Below are 24,035 nucleotides of genomic sequence, written 5' to 3' on the forward strand. Positions count from 1 at the left end.
CTCAACCTCTCTTCATAACTAGCACCTTCCATACCAGGGCAACATCCTCGTAAACCTTCTCTACCCCCCCCTCCCCAAAGGGTCCACATCCTTTTGGTAATGTGGCGCCCAGAACTGTGCCCGGTATTCTAAACGCGGCCGAACCGGATGTTCAAGGATTCAAAGGGTTCAACAGAGATTTGCCAGGGCGCTGGAGGGTTTGATATCAAAGTTGGGGGCGTCTTTCTCTGGTGGAAGGGTGACCTCGCAAGAGTTTATTAAATCCTGAGGGGTAACGGTCAGGTGAGTGGCAGGTGTATTTTCCCTAGTTGGGGGTCTGGAATTTCAAAACCAAGGGGACACGTTTTTTAAGGTGCGAGGAGAAATTGGAAGCAATTTTTTTTTCATTTAAAAGACATTTGAATAAGGGCAAGGTTTGGAGGGAGTTGGCAGGTGGGACTAGCTTTTAGTTTGGGATTAGGGACGGCTCAGACGAGTTTCCGTGCTGTGTGACAGTACATCGAGTCACAGGAGATTGTCCAGCGTGGAAACAGACCCTTCGGCCCGTCCCCGTCCGTGCCGACCCTGATATCCCTAACCTAATCCAGTCCCCGTTTGCCAGCCCTTGGCCTATGACCCTCCAACCCCTTCCCTATCCCTGTCCCCATCCCCCTTTTCAATGCTGTCATTGTACTAGCCTCCACCACTTCCTCTAGCAGCTCATTCCACACACGCATCACCCTCTGGGTGAGAACGTTACCCTCAGCTCCCTTCCCCTCTCACCCTAAACCAACTCCCCTCTAGTTCTGGACTCCCCCCACCCCTTGGGGGGGGGGGGAAGACCTTGTCTATTTACCCCTATCTGTGCCCCCTCATGGTTTTATAAACCAGGTCACCCCCCTCATCCTCCGACGCTCCGGGGAAAACAGCCCCGGCCTGTCCAGCCTCTCCCTGTTGCTCAAACCCTCCAACATCCTTGTAAATCTTTCCGGAACCCTTTCACAACATCCTTCCAACTCTTGCAACGGGGAAGTTCTGGACAGAGAAGGCCATATTTGGAGGCCTGCCTGCAGTTCTGGTCACCCCGCTATAGAAAGGATATTATTAAACTGGAAAGCGTGCAGGAGAGATTTACCAAGATGGACTGGGAGAGTTGAGTTCGAAGGACAGGATGAATAGGTTGGGACATTTTGAGCATAGAAGACTGAGGGGTGACCTTACAAGATAAAATCATGACAGGCAGAGATAAGAGAGAGCTTTTCCCTGCGGTAGGGGAGACTAAAATTGTCGGCTTAATTTGGGCAATTTGTTCACACAGAGAGCGCTAAGTGAGGTGCCAGGGGTAGGGGAGGATGCGAGTACAGTTTTTTGTCATCGAAGAAGCGTTCCGTCAGGAATGATGGACGGGATGGGTATGAAGGGATACTGGGAGACGGTGAGGTCTGCTGGAGATCGGCGTCGTGAGTGTGGTGCTGGAAAAAGCACAGCATCCCGAGGAGCGGGAGAACCGGGCCAGAGCCCTTCATCAGGAATGAGGGGGACTGACCAAACGCAGGCGACTGGAACGAGATTAATCGCGGACGCTGGGCGGCACGGAAAAGTGGGGCCGAAGGGCCGGTTTCCACCCCGGAGACCTCTATGGGTCTGACTGGTGCGGTGTCGTTTGATCTTCTGGTACCTGATGGGGGTATCCCTGTTTGTTTCTACGGACACTCGCTCAGCTTCAAACTGAAAACTCTGAGTGTCACTTCTTCAAATGTTGCTGCTGGGGGGAGGGGGGGAGCGTGGGCTTCCTGACCGGGCAATCCCGGGGTGGGGGGGGTGTGGGCTCCCTGACCGGGCAATCCTGGGGTGGGAGGGGGTGGGCTTCCTGACCGGGCAATCCCGGGGTGAGAGGGGGTGGGCTTCCTGACCGGGCAATCCCAGGGTGGGAGGGGGTGGGCTTCCTGACCGGGCAATCCCGGGGTGAGAGGGGGTGGGCTTCCTGACCGGGCAATCCCGGGGTGGAGGGGGGGGGGTGGGGTGGGCTTCCTGACCGGGCAATCCCGGGGTGAGAGGGGGTGGGCTTCCTGACCGGGCAATCCCAGGGTGGGAGGGGGTGGGCTTCCTGACCGGGCAATCCTGGGGTGGGAGGGGGTGGGCTTCCTGACCGGGCAATCCCGGGGTGGGGGGGGGGGGACGTGGGCTTCCTAACGGGTTTGTTAAGGAGAAAGTGCGGACTGCAGATGCTGGAGATCAGGGCTGAAAAATGTGTTGCTGGGAAAGCGCAGCAGGTCAGGCAGCATCCAAGGAGCAGGAGAATCGACAGTTCGGGCGTGAGCCCTTCTTCAGGAGCCGGGTTTGTTCGTTCGTACGGCAGAAGGGGAAACTGCCTGAGCTGAAGCAGTGCAGACAGTCTGCCCGGGGCTAGTGGGGGAATCGCTCTTCCCCCCGAGCTGAGGCTGAAGCCAGGTTTTTTTAATATATATATATGACAATCCTGTCCAAGTAAGAAATGGGGGAACGTACAATGTACCTGGAGGCGGAGTAATCTTGTTCCAATGATGCATCATTGGGAAATTAGTTATGGGAGGAACATCTTAATTCTCTAAGCAAAGGGGCGTTCTGGCTAATTGATGTGTCCAATAGGTGCTAATGGTCTTCTCTGAAGTGGAATGGTGCCTCTCTGACCTGTCCTTTGGTATCACTGGTCTGTGAAACTGCTCTCGGGGCTTTGGATAGCTGCGGTGCCCTGTCATCGTTAGCGGGAGCTTGGAAGTGTGTTCCCTTGTCTGCGAGAGCTGTCTGGTTTCGCTTGGCCCCGGCTGAGGCATTCTGGGTGTTGGGGGTTACGTTTTCCTTTCGGCCAATTCCCGCTTTGGCGGGCCGACTGTGGGTCGGCCGGGTGGCAGATCTCTTCACCGCGGCTAGCGGGATACGCTGGCCCCCGGAATGTTGTTGTGGACTCGCGGGAAAGCTCAGTCGTGCTTTCGGGACGGTGGGGGGGCATTCAGCCGCAGGAAGGTCTCACTGGGGGGAGCGGCCAGAAACTTAGCCCGAGATGCAGAGTTCTCAAGTCGGCCTCGGTGGGGGGGGGGATGGACATCGTCAGGCGGAGAAGACAATGAATGGTATTCTGAAATTCATGGCTGTAATTAATCCCTCATAATTAGGAGCTGGGTGTGGGGGTGGACAAATGGTCGCTTCCCAGAAGGACAGAACTCCAAGGAAGTGCTAGAGGAGGCTAATGGTATGAGGGGAGAGGAAATTCAGGGACGAGGAAGAAAAATCAAATTTATAGATTTGCCTGTCTGTCTACTTGCACATGCGTCTGTCACTGCGTCTCTCTGTGCCTCTCTCCTTGTCTGTCTATATATGTGTCTCTCTGTCTGCCTGTGCATCTGTCTCTCGCCATATCTCTCATGTTTATCTACATACCTGACCACTTCTCTCTCTGTATGTCTCTTGTGTCTATCTGTCTCTCTATGTCTTGTTTTTTTTTTGTTTGTCTGCATATCTGCTTGTCTGTCTTTACATGTGTCTGTTTGTATATATCTGTTTCTGTGTCCATGTCCCTTGTGTCTATCTGTCTTTCTCTTTGTGTCTGTCTGTGCATGTCTCTGTATCTGTCTGTCTCTCTGTCTATATATCTCTGTCTTTGTCTATCTGTCTCTCTCTGGATATCTGTCTGTCTGTTTCTCTGTCTATATGTCTCTGTCTTTGTCTATCTGTCTCTCTCTGGATATCTGTCTGTCTGTTTCTCTGTCTATATGTCTCTGTCTTTGTCTATCTGTCTCTCTGTGGATATCTGTCTGTCTGTTTCTCTGTCTATATGTCTCTGTCTTTGTCTATCTGTCTCTCTCTGGATATCTGTCTGTCTGTTTCTCTGTCTATATGTCTCTGTCTTTGTCTATCTGTCTCTCTGTGGATATCTGTCTGTCTGTTTCTCTGTCTATATGTCTCTCGTGTCTATCTGTATCTATCTATATATCTCTCTGTGCCTCTCTCCATGTCTTGTCTTTTTGTCTGTCTCTATCTGCCTGTCTGCATGTTTCTATGTCTGTCTATACATCTGTCATGTCTGTAAACCTCTCTGTGTCTATCTGCCTGCCTGTTTCTCTATTATATTTCCATGTCTCTATCTCCCTGTTTCTCTGTGTCAGTCTGCCTATTTCTGTTTATTATGTTTCTGTGTCTCTCTGTCTGCCTGTTTCTCTGTCTATTATGTTTCCCTGTGTCGATGTCTGTCTGCCTGTTTCTCTATCTGCCTGTTTCTCTGTCTGTCTGCCTGTTTCCCTGTCTATCTGCCTGTTTCTGTCTGTTTCCCTGTCTATCTGCCTGTTTCCCTGTCTTTCTGCCTGTTTCCCTGTCTATCTGCCTGTTTCCCTGTCTGTCTGCCTGTTTCCCTGTCTGTCTGCCTGCTTCTCTGTCTATTATGTTTCCCTGTGTCTCTATCCATTTGTCTGCCTGTTTCCCTGTCTGTTTGCCTGTTTTTCTGTCTCTTATGTTTCCCTGTGTCTCTATCCATCTGTCTGTCTGTTTCCCTATGTGTCTCTATCTGTACGTCCGCCTGTTTCTCTCTCTTGTCTATATGTCTCTCATGCCTGTCTGGTTTGTGTTGTTTCTTTCATGAACCAAATACACCTGGATTTTCAAAGGACGTCCTGTTAAATCTGCTTTAAAGCTGGGAACTTTACAACCTAAACTGCACCTTTCAATTCAATGTCCAATCCCAAACAAAATCTGATTTGTCTGAACTATCAGACTGCCAACCATCACCTCCCCACCTTCATCTGCCGATAACATTCCCAACTCTTGGGTCCCCCTCTCCATTCCTGATGAAGAGCTTCTGCCCGAAACGTCGACTCTCCTGCCCCCTTCAGACGCTACCTGACTGGCCGTGCTTTTCCAGTGCCACATTTTCCGACTCTGATCTCCAGCAGCCACGGTCCTCACTCTCTCCCAACGTTCAGAGCTGTTTGTGTTGCATTTACGTGGCGCCTTTTCGCTCCCTCAGGAAGCCTACTCCCCCCCCTCCATGGTTTCCAGCCGGTGACGCTCCTTTGGCACCCGTTCGCCGATTGTTTTGCTGAGCGAGAGGTTCGGTGGGGAGGACACCCCGTGCTGTTTCTACTGCTGACGGGGAAATACCCTCACGGTGTAGGGCTGAACTAAAAGCCCCATCTTCTGAAACACTGGTCCAAAATCCCGGACTTTTCAAGTGACTTTCAAAAGCAAAAAAAGGGCAGGGCAGCCGGGGAAAGGACGCGGGCACAAAAGAGGGAAGCATTGCGTGGTCCCTATAAAAGATCATGTGCTTTTCCTGTGCTTAGAGATTTAAAATGCAAATGCGCATTTGAATTGAAAGGCCAGACAGTTAGCAGACCAAGCAGCAGACAACAGCCCCCTGAATTTAGCCAATCAATTTGAACCGGGCACTTCAATACCAAACACCAATTCAATTTAAATCTGATGGTTTTGACAACACAGTGCCAATCGTATTGGAAGAAATATCGATAGGTCATTGGGGGTGGACAAAAAAGGGGCTATTTGGACCAAGGGCCGAGAGCCAGCTGCCATCCCCAGAGCTAATGGCCCTCAGCTCTCTCTCTCTCTAGGGAGAGGGGGAGAGGGGGAGAATCGCTGGCTCTCACAGCCTCCTCTCTATCTTACAGAAAGCACCATCTCAATAGCAACAGTACCAACAGCACAACGAGTTAGTATTCCTGACAGAATAATCGACAGGGAAGGCACAGAACGTTCCTGAAGAGAGACAACCTGGCTGGAATTTCAAGAGATAAAATTCTAGTATTTTTTTTTCAATATAAGCGGGACATGAATTTATTGGAAAAGCATACCATTAGACTCTTTCTTTGTTCGGGGATAGTTAATAGTTAAGAGAGATTCATTCGGTTTGTTTATCGTTTAGTTAATTTGTTCACCGTGAGAGTTAGATAAGTAAGGTGTTACTTGTCAGTTTTAACGTGTCGGGGACTTATTTTATTGAACCGCTAGAAGTTGCTGAAAAGCAGGTTACACCCCCTTCTCAATGTCCTTTTCCAGACTATAGGGTGCTTCAGTTTTTAGTTCTTGGGATGGAGGGGGGAGGTCAATCTCTGCTTAATGATAATAATGAACGCGACGGTGGAGGGGTTACCCACCAGCGGGAGGGAGACGGCTACTTCCCGCTGGAAGCCGGGTAATCTGCCGGCAGTGGGCGTTTGCAGTGTCGCTGGTGCGCCCGCAGGTTGGCGAGCTGGGTGAAGCCCGCCCCACAGTCGGGGCAGGCGAAGGGCCGCTCACCGGTATGGACCCGCCGGTGCCGCAGCAGGCTGAAGGACTTGGTGAAGCGTTTGCCGCAGGCCGGGCAGCCGAAGGGCCGCTCGCCGGTGTGGACCCGCCGGTGGGCCGTCAGGTCGGAGGCCTGGCGGAACCGCTTGCCACAGGCGGCGCAGCCGAAGGGCCGCTCCTCGGTGTGGATGCGCTGGTGCCGCTGGAGGCTGGCGGGCCCGGTGAAGCCCTTGCCGCAGACGGGGCAGGCGAAGGGCCGCTCGCCGGCGTGCGCCCGCTGGTGCTCGGCCAGGCTGGCCGCGTGCCGGAACTTCTTGCCACAGCGGCCGCAGGCCAGCCGCTTCTCGGCGTGGGCCTGCAGGTGGGAGCGCAGGCTGGACGACCAGGAGAAGCCCTTGCCGCACGCCGGGCAGGTGAACGGCCGCTCGCCGGTGTGGACCCGGCGGTGGACGTTGAGGTCGGAGGAGGAGCGGAACCACTTGCCGCACGCGGGGCAGCTGAAGGGCCTCTCCTCGGTGTGTGTCCGCTGGTGGGAGAGCAGGCACGTCGACATGGTGAAGCCCTTGCCGCACAGCGAGCAGGTGAAGGGCTTCTCCCCGGTGTGAACCCGCCGGTGGGTATCCAGCAGCGACGGGTAGCAGAAGGTCTTGCCGCAGTCCTGGCACTTCCATGGTTTCTCCCGAGCGCCGGGCGCGGCGTGGACCCGCCGGTGGTGCTCCAGCAGAGACGGGTAGCTGAAGGTCTTGCCGCAGTCCTGGCACTTCCAGCGCTTCTCCTTGGCACTGGCCGCGGCGTGGACCCGCCGGTGGCTCTCCAGCCGGCACGGGTAGTTGAAGCCTTTGCCGCAGTCGGCGCACTTCCAGGGCTTGTCCGCCGCCCCGGGCCCACCGTGCACCCGCCGGTGAATCTCCAGCCAGGACGGGTACTCAAAGCCCTTGCCGCAGTCGCCGCACTTCCACGGCTTCTCCCCGGGCCCGGCGTGGAGGCGCCGGTGGTTGTCCAGCCGGTAGCTGTGGCCAAAGGCCTTGCCGCAGTCCTCGCACCGCCAGGGCTTCTCCCGGGGTGGGGCATGGACGCGCCGGTGGTTCCGCAGCAGGGACGGGTAGCTGAACCCCTTGCCGCAGTCCCCGCACTTCCAGGGCTTGTCGCCGGCCGCGGGTTTGCCGTGGATGCGCCGGTGGTTCCTCAGCAGCGACGGGTAATTAAAGCCCTTGCCGCAGTCCCCGCACTTCCACGGCCTCTCCATTGAAACCTCACCTGCTCGGGGCATTGGTTGGGGGGGGGGGGGGGGGGGGGGGGCCGGCTACTTCCCGCGGCGTTTCGCCCGTTCTTTTCAAGCCGCGTGCAAAACACCCGGCTCTCCCGGTCTCGGCCTGGGTGCGCGCGGCTCTCCTGGTCTCACCCGGAAAACGGGGACGCCCGGAACCTCTTCCCAGAGACCGGACGTTTCCGGTTGCCCGTTCGGAGGCCCGTGCCAGTTCAGAGCCAGACGCCCGGCGTCCACTCTCGTCAGATCTCGCTGCGGTTAGAACGTGCGTCTCTGCCAAATGCCCCTGCCTGATCCCCTGCAAAAAAGGAGTTCACAAAGATCAGCTTTGTAAACGCGGGACAGAAACGCAGAAGCTGGGGAGAATTTCTTTTCCTCCGCTCTCGGTTTCCCCCATTCGGACCCCAGAGACTGTACTGGCATTCAACGAGATTACGACTGAAGCGAACGTCATAGACTTCAGGCCTCATCCCTCCATACCTTTCCTTAAAAAAACCACTTAACAGGGGATAAAACCAAGAACTGAGAAGACTGGTATTCAGAAGCAAAAAGAGAAATTGCCAGAGAGACTCAGCAAGTCGAGCCACATCTGTGGAGATAAATCAGTGTCGAACTTTCAGGTCCAGTGACCCTTCAGAACATCTCTTCACAGGATGCTCTGGCCCTAGTTTTCAGACTATGCCCTCAGTTCTGTGGAAATAGTTTATGTCCTTTCCTGTCAAAGTCTTGTAGATTTCCATCAGATCACCCGGTGACGTTCTGAATTCCACAGTAAGTCTGGCCCAATCTATGTCATTCCCTCCTTGCAACCTAACTCCTGAAGTCCCAGGTATCATTCTTGCAAAGTCGCCCCAAGATCCTCAGACAGCACCTTCCAAAGCCACGACCACTTCCGTCTAGAAGGACAAGGGTTAGTAGATGTCTAGGAACACCACTCCCCCCGCACCCCCCCCCCCCCCCCACCCTTTCAGGTTCCCCTCCAAGCCGCTCCCCATCCTGCCTTGGAAACGTTCCTTCACCGTCGCGGGGTCAAAATCCCGGAATTCCCTCCTTAAGGGGCAGTGTAGGGGCAACCCACAGCAGGTGGACTGCAGCGGGTCAAGAGGGCCGCCTCACCCCTCCAAGCCTTCTCAAGCCACCCACCTCCCACAGAATGAATAAAGAAGTCAACAAAAGAAAACCCGACTTATGTTCTGCCTTTTTCACGACAGTAAAAACAAGGGCCCGTGGACGTTGCAAATCTGAAACCAAAACGGAAACGGCAGGAGAAACTCGTCAGATCTGGCAACATCTCTGGAAGAAGGAGAGAAAAACAGAGCCCTGAAGAAAGGTCACCGGACTCGGAAAGTCAAGTCCGTTTTCTCTCTTTTGCCCCACACTGCCCTTAAGGGAGGGAATTCCAGGACTTTGACCCAGCGACACGGAAGGGACGTAAGAAATAAAGAAGAGGAACTTGTTCTGCCACTCAATAGGTTGACCTGATGTCCCTCCATAACCCTCGATTTGCCCCACTGATCAGGGGGACTTTCCAGCTCAGTTTCCAGGCTGAGTTTCTCCAGCAATTTCGGTCTTTATTTCAGACCATCGACTGCTGCAGCTCATCGCTTCTGTTCTGCTGCTACCCCCCTCCTCCTATTTGTTTCTCCGCTCCCAGCCTTGGACTGTTGTGGGGGGGGTGGTGGGGGGATTGTACAGCGTTTGTGCAGTGAGCATCGCTGCCTGAGGGAGCCAGGGATCCAGGGTTTGCTTCGACCACTGGTGTCCTGCATCTGTGCAGGAGTTTGCACGGTCTCCCAGCAACCCCACCCCTGCGTCTGCTCCGGTTTCCTGCCACAATCCAGGGGATGTACAGGTGAGGGTGGGTTGGCCGTGCTAAATTGTCCAGGGGATGTACAGGTGAGGGTGGGTTGGCCCTGCTAAATTGTCCAGGGGATGTACAGCCCAGGGTGGGTTGGCCGTGCTAAATTGTCCAAGGGATGTACAGCCCAGGGTGGGTTGGCCGTGCTAAATTGTCCAGGGGATGTGCAGGTGAGGGTGGGTGGGCCGTGCTAAATTATCCAGGGGATGTGCAGGTGAGGGTGGGTGGGCCGTGTTAAATTTTCCAGGGGATGTGTAGGTGAGGGCGGGTTGGCCGTGCTAAATTATCCAGGGGATGTGTAGGTGAGGGCGGGTTGGCCGTGCTAAATTGTCCAGGGAATGTGCAGCCCAGAGTGGGTGGGCCGTGCTAAATTGTCCAGAGGAAGTGAGGCGAGGGTGGGTGGCTGTGCTAAATTATCCAGGGGATGTGTAGGTGAGGGCGGGTTGGTCGTGCTAAATTGTCCAGGGGATGTGTAGGTGAGGGTGGGTTGGCCGTGCTAAATTGTCCAGGGGATGTGCAGCCCAGGGTGGGTGGGCGGGCCGTGCTGAATTGTCCAGGGGATGTGCAGGTGAGGGTGGGTTGGCTGTGCAGCCCAGGGTGGGTTGGCCGTTCTAAATTGTCCAGGGGACGTACAGGTGACGGTGGGTTGGCTGTGCTAAATTGTCCAGGGGATGTGCAGCCCAGGGTGGGTTGGCTGTGCTAAATTGTCCAGGGGATGTGTAGGTGAGGGTGGGTTGGCCGTGCTAAATTGTCCAGGGGATGTACAGGTGAGGGTGGGTTGGCCGTGCTAAATTGTCCAGGGGATGTGCAGCCCAGGGTGGGTTGGCCGTGCTAAATTGTCCAGGGGATGTACAGGCGAGGGTGGGTTGGCCGTGCTAAATTGTCCAGGGGATGTGCAGCCAGGGTGGGTTGGCCGTGCTAAATTGTCCAGGGGATGTACAGGCGAGGGTGGGTTGGCCGTGCTAAATTGTCCAGGGGATGTGCAGCCCAGGGTGGGTTGGCCGTGCTAAATTGTTCAGGTGGATGTACAGGTGAGGGTGGGTTGGCCGTGCTAAATTGTCCAGGGGATGTACAGGCGAGGGTGGGTTGGCCGTGCTAAATTGTCCAGGGGATGTGCAGCCCAGGGTGGGTGGGCCGTGCTAAATTGTCCAGAGGATGTGCAGCCCAGGGTGGGTTGGCTGTGCTAAATTGTCCAGAGGATGTGCAGCCCAGGGTGGGTGGGCCGTGCTAAATTGTCCAGGAGATGTACAGGCGAGGGTGGGTTGGCTGTGCAGCCCAGGGTGGGTTGGCCGTGCTAAATTGTCCAGGGGATGTGCAGGTGAGGGTCGGTTGGCCGTGCTAAATTGTCCAGGGGATGTGCAGGTGAGGGTGGGTTGGCCGTGCTAAATTGTCCAGGGGATGTGCAGCCCAGGGTGGGTTGGCTGTGCTAAATTGTCCAGGGGAGGTGCAGGTGAGGGTGGGTTGGCTGTGCTAAATTGTCCAGGGGATGTTCAGGCAAGGGTGGGTTGGCCGTGCTAAATTGTCCAGGGGATGTGCAGGTGAGGGTGGGTTGGCCGTGCTAAATTGTCCAGGGGATGTACAGGTGAGGGTGGGTGGGCCGTGCTAAATTGTCCAGGGGATGTGCAGGTGAGGGTGGGTTGGCCGTGCTAAATTGTCCAGGGGATGTACAGGTGAGGGTGGGTTGGCCGTGCTAAATTGTCCAGGGGATGTACAGGTGAGGGTGGGTTGGCCGTGCTAAATTGTCCAGAGAACGTGCAGGCGAGGGTGGGTTGGCCGTGCTAAATTGTCCAGGGGATGTGTAGGTGAGGGTGGGTTGGCTGTGCTAAATTGTCCAGGGGATATGCAGGTGAGGGTGGGTTGGCCGTGCTAAATTGTCCAGGGGATGTACAGGTGAGGGTGGGTTGGCCGTGCTAAATTGTCCAGGGGATGTACAGGTGAGGGTGGGTTGGCCGTGCTAAATTGTCCAGGGGATGTACAGGTGAGGGTGGGTTGGCTGTGCTAAATTGTCCAGGGGATGTGCAGCCCAGGGTGGATTGGCCGTGCTAAATTGTCCAGGGGATGTACAGGCGAGGGTGGGTTGGCCGTGCTAAATTGTCCAGGGGATGTGCAGCCCAGGGTGGGTTGGCCGTGCTAAATTGTCCAGGGGATGTACAGGTGAGGGTGGGTTGGCCGTGCTAAATTGTCCAGGGGATTTGCAGCCCAGGGTGGGTTGGCAGTGCTAAATTGTCCAGGGGATGTACAGGCGAGCGTGGGTTTGCCGTGCTAAATTGTTCAGGGGATGTACAGGTGAGGGTGGGTTGGCCGTGCTAAATTGTCCAGGGGATGTACAGGCGAGGGTGGGTTGGCCGTGCTAAATTGTCCAGGGGATCTGCAGGTGAGGGTGGGTTGGTCGTGCTAAATTGTCCAAGGGATGTTCAGGCGAGGGTGGGTTGGCCGTGCTAAATTGTCCAGGGGATGTACATGTGAGGGTGGGTGGGCCGAGCTAAATTGTCCAGGGGATGTGCAGGTGAGGGTGGGTTGGCCGTGCTAAATTGTCCAGGGGATGTGCAGGTGAGGGTGGGTTGGCCATGCTAAATTATCCAGGGGATGTGCAGGTGAGGGTGGGTTGGCCGTGCTAAATTGTCCAGGGGATGTGGTGAGGGTGGGTTGGGCGTGCTAAATTGTCCAGGGGATGTACAGCCCAGGGTGGGTTGGCCATGCTAAATTGTCCAAGGGATGTGCAGCCCATGGTGGGTTGGCTGTGCTAAATTGTCCAGAGGATGTGCAGGCGAGGGTGGGTTGGCTGTGCTAAATTGTCCAGGGGATGTGCAGGTGAGGGTGGGTTGTCTGTGTTAAATTGTCCAGGGGATGTGTAGGTGAGAGTGGGTTGGCCGTGCTAAATTGTCCAGGGGATGTGCAGGTGAGGGTGGGTTGGCCGTGCTAAATTGTCCAGGGGATGTGCAGCCCAGGGTGGGTGGGCCGTGCTAAATTGTCCAGGGGATGTGCAGCCCAGGGTGGGTTGGCTGTGCAGCACAGGGTGGGTTGGCCGTGCGAAATTGTCCAGGGGATGTACAGGCGAGGGTGGGTTGGCCGTGCTAAATTGTCCAGGGGATGTACAGGTGAGGGTGGGTTGGCCGTGCTAAATTGTCCAGGGGATGTACAGGCGAGGGTGGGTTGGCCGTGCTAAATTGTCCAGGGGATGTGCAGGTGAGGGTGGGTTGGCCGTGCTAAATTGTCCAGGGGATGTGCAGGTGAGGTGGGTTGGCCGTGCTAAATTGTCCAGGGGCTGTGCAGGTGAGGGTGGGTTGGCTGTCCTAAATTGTCCAGGGGATGTACAGCCCAGGGTGGGTTGGCCGTGCTAAATTGTCAAAGGGATGTGCTGCCCAGGGTCGGTTGGCTGTGCTAAATTGTCCAGAGGATGTGCAGGTGAGGGCGGGTTGGCTGTGCTAAATTGTCCAGGGGATGTGCAGGTGAGGGTGGGTAGGCTGTGCTAAATTGTCCCGGAGATGTGCAGGTGAGGGTGGGTTGTCTGTGTTAAATTGTCCAGGGGATTTACAGGTGAGGGTGGGTTGGCTGTGTTAAATTGTCCAGGGGATGTACAGGTGAGGGTGGGTTGGCCGTGCTAAATTGTCCAGGGGATGTACAGTTCAGGGTGGGTGGGCCGTGCTAAATTGTTCAGGGGATGTGCAGGTGAGGGTGGGTTGGCCGTGCTGAATTGTTCAGGGGATGTGCAGGCGAGGGTGGGTTGGCTGTGCTAAATTATCCAGGGGATGTGCAGGTGAGGGCAGGTTGGCCGTGCTAAATTGTCCAGGGGATGTGCAGCCCAGGGTGGGTTGGCCGTGCTAAATTGTCCAGGGGATGTGTAGGTGAGGGTGGGTTGGCTGTGCTAAATTGTCCAGGGGATGTGTAGGTGAAGGTGGGTTGGCTGTGCTAAATTGTCCAGGGGATGTGCAGGTGAGGGTGGGTTGGACGTGCTAAATTGTCCAGGGGATGTGTCGGCGAGGGAGGGTTGGCCGTGCTAAATTGTCCAGGGGATGTGCAGGTGAGGGTGGGTTGGCCGTGCTAAATTGTCCAGGGGATGTGTAGGTGAGGGGGGGGTGGCCGTGCTAAATTGTCCAGGGGATGTGCAGCCCAGGGTGGGTTGGCCGTGCTAAATTGTCCAGGGGATGTGCAGGTGAGGTTGTGTTGGCTGTGCTAAATTGTCCAGGGGATGTACATGTGAGGGTGGGTTGGCTGTGCTAAATTGTCCCGGGGATGTACATGTGAGGGGGGGTTGGCTGTGCTAAATTGTCCAGGGGATGTACATGTGAGGGTGGGTTGGCCGTGCTAAATTTTCCAGGGGATGTACATGTGAGGGTGGGTTGGCTGTGCTAAATTGTCCAGGGGATGTACATGTGAGGGTGGGTTGGCTGTGCTAAATTGTCCAGGGGATGTACATGTGAGGGTGGGTTGACTGTGCTAAATTGTCCAGGGGATGTGCAGCCCAGGGTGGGTTGGCTGTGCTAAATTGTCCAGGGGATGTTCAGGTGAGGGCGGGTTGGCTGTGCTAAATTGTCCAGGTTGTGCAGGTGAGGGTGGGTTGGCTGTGCTAAATTGTCCATGGGATGTACAGGCGAGGGTGGGTTGGCTGTGCTAAATTGTCCAGGGGATGTACAGGCGAGGGTGGGTTGGCCGTGCTAAATTGTCCAGGGGATGTACAGGCGAGGGTGGGTTGGCTGTGCTAAATTGTCCAGGGGATGTACAGGCGAGGGTGGGTTGGCCGTGCTAAATTGTCCAGGGGATGTGCAGGTGAGGGTGGGTTGGCCGTGCTAAATTGTCCAGGGAATGTGCAGCCCACGGTGGGTGGGCCGTGCTAAATTGTCCAGGGGATGTGCAGGTGAGGGTGGGTTGGCCATGCTAAATTGTCCAGGGGATGTACAGGCGAGGGTGGGTTGGCCGTGCTAAATTGTCCAGAGGATGTGCAGGCGAGGGAGGGTTGGCTGTGCTAAATTGTCCAGAGGATGTGTCGGTGAGGGTGGGTTGGCTGTGCTAAATTTCCAGGGGATGTGCAGCCCAGGGTGGGTTGGCCGTGCTAAATCGTCCAGGGGATGTGCAGGTGAGGGCGGGTTGGCTGTGCTAAATTGTCCAGGGGATGTGCAGCACAGGGTGGGTTGGCTGTTCTGAATTGTCCAGGGGATGTGCAGGTGAGGGTGGGTTGGCCGTGCTAAATTGTCCAGGGGATGTACAGGCGAGGGTGGGTTGGCTGTGCTAAATTGTCCAGGGGATGTGCAGCCCATGGCGGGTTGGCTGTGCTAAATTGTCCAGGGGACGTGCAGGTGAGGGTGGGTTGGCCGTGCTAAATTGTCCAGGGGATGTGCAGCCCAGGGTGGGTTGGCCGTGCCAAATTGTCCAGGGGATGTGCAGCCCAGGGTGGGTTGGCCGTGCTAAATTGTCCAGCGGATGTGCAGCCCAGGGTGGGTTGGCTGTGCTAAATTGTCCAGGGGATGTGCAGGCGAGGGTGGGTTGGCCGTGCTAAATTGTCCAGGGGATGTACAGGCGAGGGTGGGTTGGCCGTACTAAATTGTCCAGGGGATGTTCAGGCGAGGGTAGGTTGGCCGTGCTAAATTGTCCAGGGGATGTTCAGGCGAGGGTGGGTTGGCTGTGCTAAATTGTCCAGAGGATGTGCAGGCAAGGGTGGGTTGGCCGTGCTAAATTGTCCAGGGGATGGACAGCCCAGGGTGGGTTGGCCGTGCTAAATTGTCCAGGGGATGTGCAGCCCAGGGTGGGTTGGCTGTGCTAAATTGTCCAGGGGACGTGCAGCCCAGGGTGGGTTGGCCGTGCTAAATTGTCCAGGGGATGTGCAGCCCAGGGTGGGTGGGCCGTGCTAAATTGTCCAGGGGATGTGCAGGTGAGGGTGGGATGGCCGTGCTAAATTGTCCAGGGGATATGCAGGTGAGGGTGGGTTGGCTGTGCTAAATTGTCCAGCGGATGTGCAGCCCAGGGTGGGTTGGCTGTTTTAAATTGTCCAGGGGATGTACAGGTGAGGGTGGGTTGGCCGTGCTAAATTGTCCAGGGGATGTGCAGGTGAGGGTGTGTTGGCTGTGTTAAATTGTCCAGGGGATGTGCAGGTGAGGGTGGGTTGGCCGTGCTAAATTGTCCAGGGGATGTGCAGCCCAGGGTGGGTTGGCCCTGCTAAATTGTCCAGGGGATGTACAGGTGAAGGTGAGTTGGCTGTGCTAAATTGTCCAGGGGATGTGCAGCCCAGGGTGGGTTGGCTGTGCTAAATTGTCCAGGGGATGTGCAGGCGAGGGTGGGTTGGCCGTGCTAAATTGTCCAGGGGATGTGCAGGTGAGGGTGGGTTGGCCGTGCTAAATTGTCCAGGGGATGTGCAGCCCAGGGTGGGTTGGCCGTGCTAAATTGTCCAGGGGATGTGCAGGTGAGGGTGGGTTGGCTGTGCTAAATTGTCCAGGGGATGTGCAGGTGAGGGTGGGTTGGCCGTGCTAAATTGTCCAGGGGATGTGCAGGTGAGGGTGGGTTGGCTGTGCTAAATTGTCCAGGGGATGTGCAGGTGAGGGTGGGTTGGCCGTGCTAAATTGTCCAGGGGAGGTACAGGCGAGGGTGGGTTGGCCGTGCTAAATTGTCCAGGGGATGTGCAGGTGAGGGTGGGTTGGTTGTGCTAAATTGTCCAGGGGTTGCACAGGCGAGGGTGGGTTGGCCGTGCTAAATTGTCCAGGGGATGTGCAGGTGAGGGTGGGTTGGCCGTGCTAAATTGTCCAGGGGATGTACAGGCGAGGGTGGGTTGGCCGTGCTAAATTGTCCGGGGATGTGCAGGCGAGGGTGGATTGGCTGTGCTAAATTGTCCAGGGGATGTACAGGTGAGGGTGGGTTGGCTGGGCTAAATTGTCCAGGGGATGTGCAGCCCAGGGTGGGTTGGCTGTGCTAAATTGTCCAGGGGATGTACAGGCGAGGGTGGGTTGGCCGTGCTAAATTGTCCAGGGGATGTACAGGTGAGGGTGGGTTGGCCGTGCTAAATTGTCCAGGGGATGTACAGGCGAGGGTGGGTTGGCCGTGCTAAATTGTCCAGGGGATGTGCAGCCCAGGGTGGGTGGGCCGTGCTAAATTGTCCAGGGGATGTGCAGGTGAGGGTGGGATGGCCGTGCTAAATTGTCCAGGGGATATGCAGGTGAGGGTGGGTTGGCCGTGCTAAATTGTCGAGGGGATGTGCAGGTGAGGGTGAGTTGGCCGTGTTAAATTGTCCAGGGAATGGACAGCCCAGGTGGGTTGGCCGTGCTAAATTGTCCAGGGAATGTGCAGCCCAGTGTGGGTTGGCTGTGCTAAATTGTCCAGGGGATGTTCAGGCGAGGGTGGGTTGGCTGTGCTAAATTGTCCAGGGGATGTTCAGGCGAGGGTGGGTTGGCTGTGCTAAATTGTCCAGGGGATGTGCAGCACAGGGTGGGTTGGCTGTTTTAAATTGTCCAGGGGATGTGCAGCCCAGGGTGGGTTGGCTGTGCTAAATTGTCCAGGGGATGTGCAGCACAGGGTGGGTTGGTTGTTTTAAATTGTCCAGGGGATGTACAGGTGAGGGTGGGTTGGCCGTGCTAAATTGTCCAGGGGATGTGCAGGTGAGGGTGGGTTGGCAGTGCTAAATTGTCCAGGGGATGTGCAGCCCAGGGTGGGTTGGCCCTGCTAAATTGTGCAGGGGATGTACAGGTGAGGGTGGGTTGGCCGTGCTAAATTGTCCAGGGGATGTACAGGCGAGGGTGGGTTGGCCGTGCTAAATTGTCCAGGGGATGTGCAGGTGAGGGTGGGTGGGCCGTGCTAAATTGTCCAGGGGATGTGCAGCCCAGGGTGGGTGGGCCGTGCTAAATTGTCCAGGGGATGTGCAGGTGAGGGTGGGTTCGCCGTGCTAAATTGTCCAGGGGATGTGCAGGTGAGGGTGGGTTGGACGTGCTAAATTGTCCAGGGGATGTGTAGGCGAGGGTGGGTTGGCCGTGCTAAATTGTCCAGGGGATGTGCAGGTGAGGGTGGGTTGGCCGTGCTAAATGGTCCAGGGGTTGTGTAGGTGAGGGTGGGTTGGCCGTGCTAAATTGTCCAGGGGATGTGCAGGTGAGGGTGGGTTGGACGTGCTAAATTGTCCAGGGGATGTGCAGGTGAGGGTGGGTTGGACGTGCTAAATTGTCCAGGGGATGCACAGGCGAGGGTGGGTTGGCCGTGCTAAATTGTCCAGGGGATGTGCAGCCCAGGGTGGGTGGGCCGTGCTAAATTGTCCAGGGGATGTGCAGCCCAGGGTGGGTGGGCCGTGCTAAATTGTCCAGGGGATGTGCAGCCCAGGTTGGGTTGGCCGTGCTAAATTGTCCAGGGGATGTGCAGGCGAGGGTGGGTTGGCCCTGCTAAATTGTCCAGGGGATGTGCAGGTGAGGGTGGGTTGGCAGTGCTAAATTGTCCAGGGGATGTGCAGCCCAGGGTGGGTTGGCCCTGCTAAATTGTCCAGGGGATGTACAGGTGAAGGTGGGTTGGCTGTGCTACATTGTCCAGGGGATGTGCAGCCCAGGGTGGGTTGGCTGTGCTAAATTGTCCAGGGGATGTACAGGCGAGGGTGGGTTGGCCGTGCTAAATTGTCCAGGGGATGTACAGGTGAGGGTGGGTTGGCCGTGCTAAATTGTCCAGGGGATGTGCAGGTGAGGGTGGGTTGGCCGTGCTAAATTGTCCAGGGGATGTGCAGGTGAGGGTGGGTTGGCCGTGCTAAATTGTCCAGGGGATGTGCAGTTGAGGGTCGGTTGGCCGTGCTAAATTGTCCAGGGGATGTACAGGCGAGGGTGGGTTGGCTGTGCTAAATTGTCCAGGGGATGTGCAGGTGAGGGTGGGTTGGTTGTGCTAAATTGTCCAGGGGATGTGCAGCCCAGGGTGGGTTGGCTGTGCTAAATTGTCCAGGGGATGTGCAGCCCAGGGTGGGTTGGCTGTGCTAAATTGTCCAGGGGATGTGCAGCCCAGGGAGGGTTGGCCCTGCTAAATTGTCCAGGGGATGTACAGGTTAGGGTGGGTTGGTGTGCTAAGTTATCCAGGGGATGTGCCGCCCAGGGTGGGTTGGCTGTGCTAACTTGTCCAGGGGATGTACAGGCGAGGGTGGGTTGGCCGTGCTAAATTGTCCAGGGGATGTGCAGCCCAGGGTGGGTTGGACGTGCTAAATTGTCCAGGGGATGTACAGGTGAGGGTGGGTTGGCCGTGCTAAATTGTCCAGGGGATGTACAGGCCAGGGTGGGTTGGACGTGCTAAATTGTCCAGGGGATGTGCAGGTGAGGGTGGGTTGGCTGTGCTAACTTGTCCAGGGGATGTACAGGCGAGGGTGGGTTGGCCGTGCTAAATTGTCCAGGGGATGTACAGGTGAGGGTGGGTTGGCCGTGCTAAATTGTCCAGGGGATGTACAGGCCAGGGTGGGTTGGCCGTGCTAAATTGTCCAGGGGATGTGCAGGTGAGGGTGGGTTGGCTGTGCTAAATTGTCCAGGGGATGTGCAGCCCAGGGTGGTTGGGCCGTGCTAAATTGTCCAGGGGATGTGCAGGTGAGGGTGGGTTGGCCGTGCAAAATTGTCCAGGGGATGTGCAGGTGAGGGTGGGTTGGCCGTGTTAAATTGTCCAGGGTGGGTTGGCCGTGCTAAATTGTCCAGGGGATGTGCAGCCCAGGGTGGGTTGGCTGTGCTAAATTGTCCAGAGGATGTGCAGGCGGAGGTGATTTGGCTGTGCTAAATTGTCCAGAGGATGTACAGGTGAGGGTGGGTTGGCCGTGCTAAATGGTCCAGGGGTTGTGTAGGTGAGGGTGGGCTGGCCGTGCTAAATTGTCCAGGGGATGTGCAGGCGAGGGTGGGTTGGCTGTGCTAAATTGTCCAGGGGATGTGCAGGTGAGGGTGGGTTGGACGTGCTAAATTGTCCAGGGGATGTGCAGGTGAGGGTGGGTTGGACGTGCTAAATTGTCCAGGGGATGTGCAGGCGAGGGTGGGTTGGACGTGCTAAATTGTCCAGGGGATGCACAGGCGAGGGTGGGTTGGCTGTGCTAAATTGTCCAGGGGATGTACAGGCGAGGGTGGGTTGGCCGTGCTAAATTGTCCAGGGGTTGTGTAGGTGAGGGTGGGTTGGCCGTGCTAAATTGTCCAGGGGATGTGCAGGCAAGGGTGGGTTGGCAGTGCTAAATTGTCCAGGGGATGTGCAGCCCAGGGTGGGTTGGCCCTGCTAAATTGTCCAGGGGATGTACAGGTGAAGGTGGGTTGGCTGTGCTACATTGTCCAGGGGATGTGCAGCCCAGGGTGGGTTGGCTGTGCTAAATTGTCCAGGGGATGTACAGGCGAGGGTGGGTTGGCCGTGCTAAATTGTCCAGGGGATGTACAGGTGAGGGTGGGTTGGCCGTGCTAAATTGTCCAGGGGATGTACAGGCGAGGGTGGGTTGTCCGTGCTAAATTGTCCAGGGGATGTGCAGGTGAGGGTGGGTTGGCCGTGCTAAATTGTCCAGGGGATGTGCCGGTGAGGGTGGGTTGGCCGTGCTAAATTGTCCAGGGGATGTGCAGCCCAGGGTGGGTTGGCTGTGCTAAATTGTCCAGGGGATGTACAGGCGAGGGTGGGTTGGCCGTGCTAAATTGTCCAAGGGATGTGCAGCCCAGGGTGGGTTGGCTGTGCTAAATTGTCCAGGGGATATTCAGGTGAGGGTGGGTTGGCCGTGCTAAATTGTCCAGGGGATGTGCAGGTGAGGGTGGGTTGGCCGTGCTAAATTGTCCAGGCGATGTGCAGCCCAGGGTGGGTTGGCCGTGCTAAATTGTCCAGGGGATGTGCAGGTGAGGGCGGGTCAGCCACAGGGGGAGCGGGAGACAGTAAAGACCGCAGATGGTGGAAGTCAGAATCAGTAGATGTGAGGCTGGAAGAGCACAGCAGGTCAGACAGCGTCCGAGGACCAGGGGAGTCAACGTTTTGGGCTGAAACCCTTCATCAGGACTGGGGAGTCCAGAAGCAAATTGAAGGAGGGAACGATGGAGTGGGGCTGGGGGAAGGGGAGGTGAGATTGTGACAGGTGGATGGAGGTCAGAGGTTATTACGATTGGTCAGTGGGAAGGGTGGAGCACACAGGTGAGTGGGAAGATGGACAGGTTAGAACAGGTCAGGGAAGCGAGGAGGAGGAGGAGGGGCCTCGACAGACGAACAGGTTGGGAGGGGAAAGCTGGAGGCTGGTGAAGTCAATGTTGAGGCCGTTGGGCTGTGAACTCCCCAGGCAACACGTGAGGTATCGCTCCTCCAGTGTCTGTCTGGCCTCACTCTGATAGTGGAGGGGGCACTGGGCTGGGGGGAGGTCTTTAATATGGATGGCAATCGCAAGGTCGGGTTGCTTGCCCAGCCAGCAATGCCCTCATCCTGTGAATGAATAAAAAAACGGAATGGAAAACATATTCCTTGAAGGTCGAGTAGCAAGTCGACAGTTTGGTGCAGAAGGAACTTGGCATGCTTACCTTGACAGGTCATAGAGTCAGAGGGATGTACAGCACAGAAACAGACCCTTCGGTTCAACTCGTCCATGCCAACCACATATCCCTAACCTAATCTAATCCCATTTGCCAGCACTTGGCCCATATTCCTCCAAACCCTTCCTACCCATGTCCCCTTCCAGATGTCTGTGAAATGCTGTAATTGCACCAGCCTCTACCACTTCCTCTGGCAGCTCGATCCATACACTTACCACCCTCTGCATGGAAAGGTTGCCCCTCAGGTCTATTTTATATCTTTCCCCTCTCACCCTAAACCTACGCCCCCTCTAGTGCTGGACTCCCCCCACCCCAGGGAAAAGACCTTGTCTATTTACCCTCTCCGTGCCCTCAGGACTTTGTAAACCTCTATAAGGTCACCCCTCAGCCTCCGATGATCCGGGGAAAACAGCCCCGGCCTGTTCAGCCTCTCCCTGTAGCTCAAATCCTCCAACATCCTGGTAAATCTTTCCTGAACCCTTTCACAACATCTTTCCGATAGGAAGGAGACCAGAACTGCACGCAGTAATCTCTCTTCAGAGAAGAAGTTCCTCCTCACGAATAGGAAGGGTTCGGAGGGATATGGGCCTAGTGCTAGAGTAGGTTAGGGATATCTGGGGTTGAAAAATGTGGTGCTGGAAAAACACAACAGGCCAGGCAGCATCCGAGGAGCAGCAGAATCGACTTTTGCCCGAAATGTCGACTCTCCTGCTCCTCGGATGCTGCCTGGCCTGCTGTGTTTTTCCAGCACCACATCTGAAGAAGGGCTTACGCCCCCCGAAACGTCGACTCTCCTGCTCCTCGGAGGCTGCCTGGCCTGCTGTGTTTTTCCAGCACCACATCTGAAGAAGGGCTTACGCCCCCCGAAACGTCGACTCTCCTGCCCCCTCGGAGGCTGCCTGGCCTGCTGTGTTTTTCTAGCACCACATCTGAAGAAGGGCTCATGCCCGAACCGTCGACTCTCCTGGTCCCTCGGATGCTGCCTGGCCTGCTGTGTTTTTCCAGCACCACATCTGAAGAAGGGCTTACGCCCCCCGAAACGTCGACTCTCCTGCCCCCTCGGAGGCTGCCTGGCCTGCTGTGTTTTTCCAGCACCACATCTGAAGAAGGACTTACGCCCCCCCGAAACGTCGACTCTCCTGGTCCTCGGAGGGCTGCCTGGCCTGCTGTGTTTTTTTCCCCCCAGCACCACATTTTTCAAACTCTGGCACGCCAGCAGCTGCAGCCCTCACTTTCCTCCTGAGGGAGATCTGGGCCAGCATGGAGGAGTTGGGCCGAACGGTCTGTTCCCTGTGCTTGCACCTCTCTCTGTGACTCTCTGGGTCTGCATTGTCCCTCACCCTGGGTCACGTGGCGGAGGGGGGGGTCACGTGGCTGGCAGTGCGCGGTGGGGAGGGGGGGCGGGGAGAGTGACGTGAATGGCAGCGCGGTGGCCCCGCCCCCTTACGCCCCGGGGCGGGACGCGCATGCGCACAGCTACCCCCCATCCCCGACGACGACGAGCTGGACGCCAGGCCGAAACAAGATGGCGGCCGTTGCCCCGCGGCCGGACCGTTGCGGCGGAAATTCAAAACGGCCCGCGGCCCACGCTTCCCCCACCCCCGGACGCCCCCGTGCGGGGTTCCTCGCCAGCCCCGCCGCTTCTTGCCCGCTCCCGGGGGCCGCCCGCGTCTTACCTTGAGGCGTCTCAGCCGACGACCACCACCACCATGACGACGCCACCGCTGGGAGGCCCGTCTGGCCTTGCGCATGCGCACCGCGCCTGCCCCGCCCAGCGGCGCGCGCCCGCTCCGGCGGATAGAGGACTTTCAGCCGCGCGGGGCATTCTGGGTGATGGGCGGCGCCTTGGGGACCCTGCAGGGGGGAAACAGGCCCTTCGGCCCAACCCAGTGCCTCCGAAAGCACAGCACGGCCAGAACCCATTTCCCCCTCTGACTACAGCACCACGGGCAATTTGGCCTGGCCCGGTCCACCCCGTGGAGGGGAAACCGGAGCACCCCGGAGGTAAACCCACGCCGACACGGTGGGAGAAGGTGAGGCCAGAACCCAAACCTGGCACCTTGGTGCTGTGAGGCAGCAGTGCCAACCACCGAGCCACGGTGGCGTCTGCGGGCAGAAGTCGACGTTTACGGATTGGTGGCCCTTCACGGGGAGGACGTGCAAACTCCCCACACGGAAGGTCGCCCGAGGCCAGAATCGGACCTGGGACCCTGGTGGCTGTGAGGCAGCAGTGCCAACCACCGAGCCACGGTGGCGTCTGCGGGCAGAAGTCGACGTTTCCAGACCGGTGACTTCACCAGCATCGGCAGTCCTCACTATCTCCCAAGTTAATTCAGAGACCAAGGTAGTGTTCTGGGGACCCGGGTTCGAACCCCCCCCCATTACATGTCTAATGGTGAGTGTAAATCCATTATTGACTGTCAGGCAAAACCACCTTTGCATGGGGTAGGGTGCAGCCAATGGCTCAGTGGTGCTGTCATCATCTGGAGGTGTGCGGTGTTGGACTGGGGTGGACAGAGTTATAAAATCACATGACGCCAGGTCATAGTCCAACGGGTTTATTTGGAAGCGCTACGCACAACCACCCGATGAAGGAGAAGCGCTCTGAAAGCTAGTGCTTCCAAATAAACGTGTCGGACTATAACCTGGTGTTGGGTGATTTTTAACGTTATCATCATAGAATCCCTACAGCGTAGCAACAGGTCGCTCGGCCCAATAAATCCACACAGACACTCCGAAGAGTATCCCACCCAGACACATTCCCCTTCCCCATCACTTTGCAGTTCCCCTACATAATGCACCTAACCTGAGCAATTCAGCCACATAATGTGCATATCTTTGGACTGTGCAAGGAAAACCAAAGCAAATCTACAACAGACAGTCACCCAAGGCTGGAATTGAACCCAGGTCCCTGGCATTGTAAGGCAGCAGTGCTAACCGCTGAGCCACAGTGCTGCCCGCACCACTGGCTGGTTAATCCAGACTCAATAAAGTGTGGTGCTGCTAAAGGCACACTGAGTCAGGCCGCATCTGAGTTCACATCTCAGGCTTGTGACCCTTCATCAGGACCCTGAAATGTCATCTCTCTTGCTCGTCAAAAGCTGCCTGAGCTGCTGTGCTTTTTCCAGCGCCGCACTTTATCGATGCTGACTTCTCCAGCATCGGCAGTCCTCACTATCTCCCAGTTAGTTCAGAGACCAAGGTAATG

Source organism: Chiloscyllium punctatum, chromosome 36 (assembly GCF_047496795.1).
Source record: "Chiloscyllium punctatum isolate Juve2018m chromosome 36, sChiPun1.3, whole genome shotgun sequence".
In the NCBI taxonomy this organism is placed as follows: domain Eukaryota; kingdom Metazoa; phylum Chordata; class Chondrichthyes; order Orectolobiformes; family Hemiscylliidae; genus Chiloscyllium; species Chiloscyllium punctatum.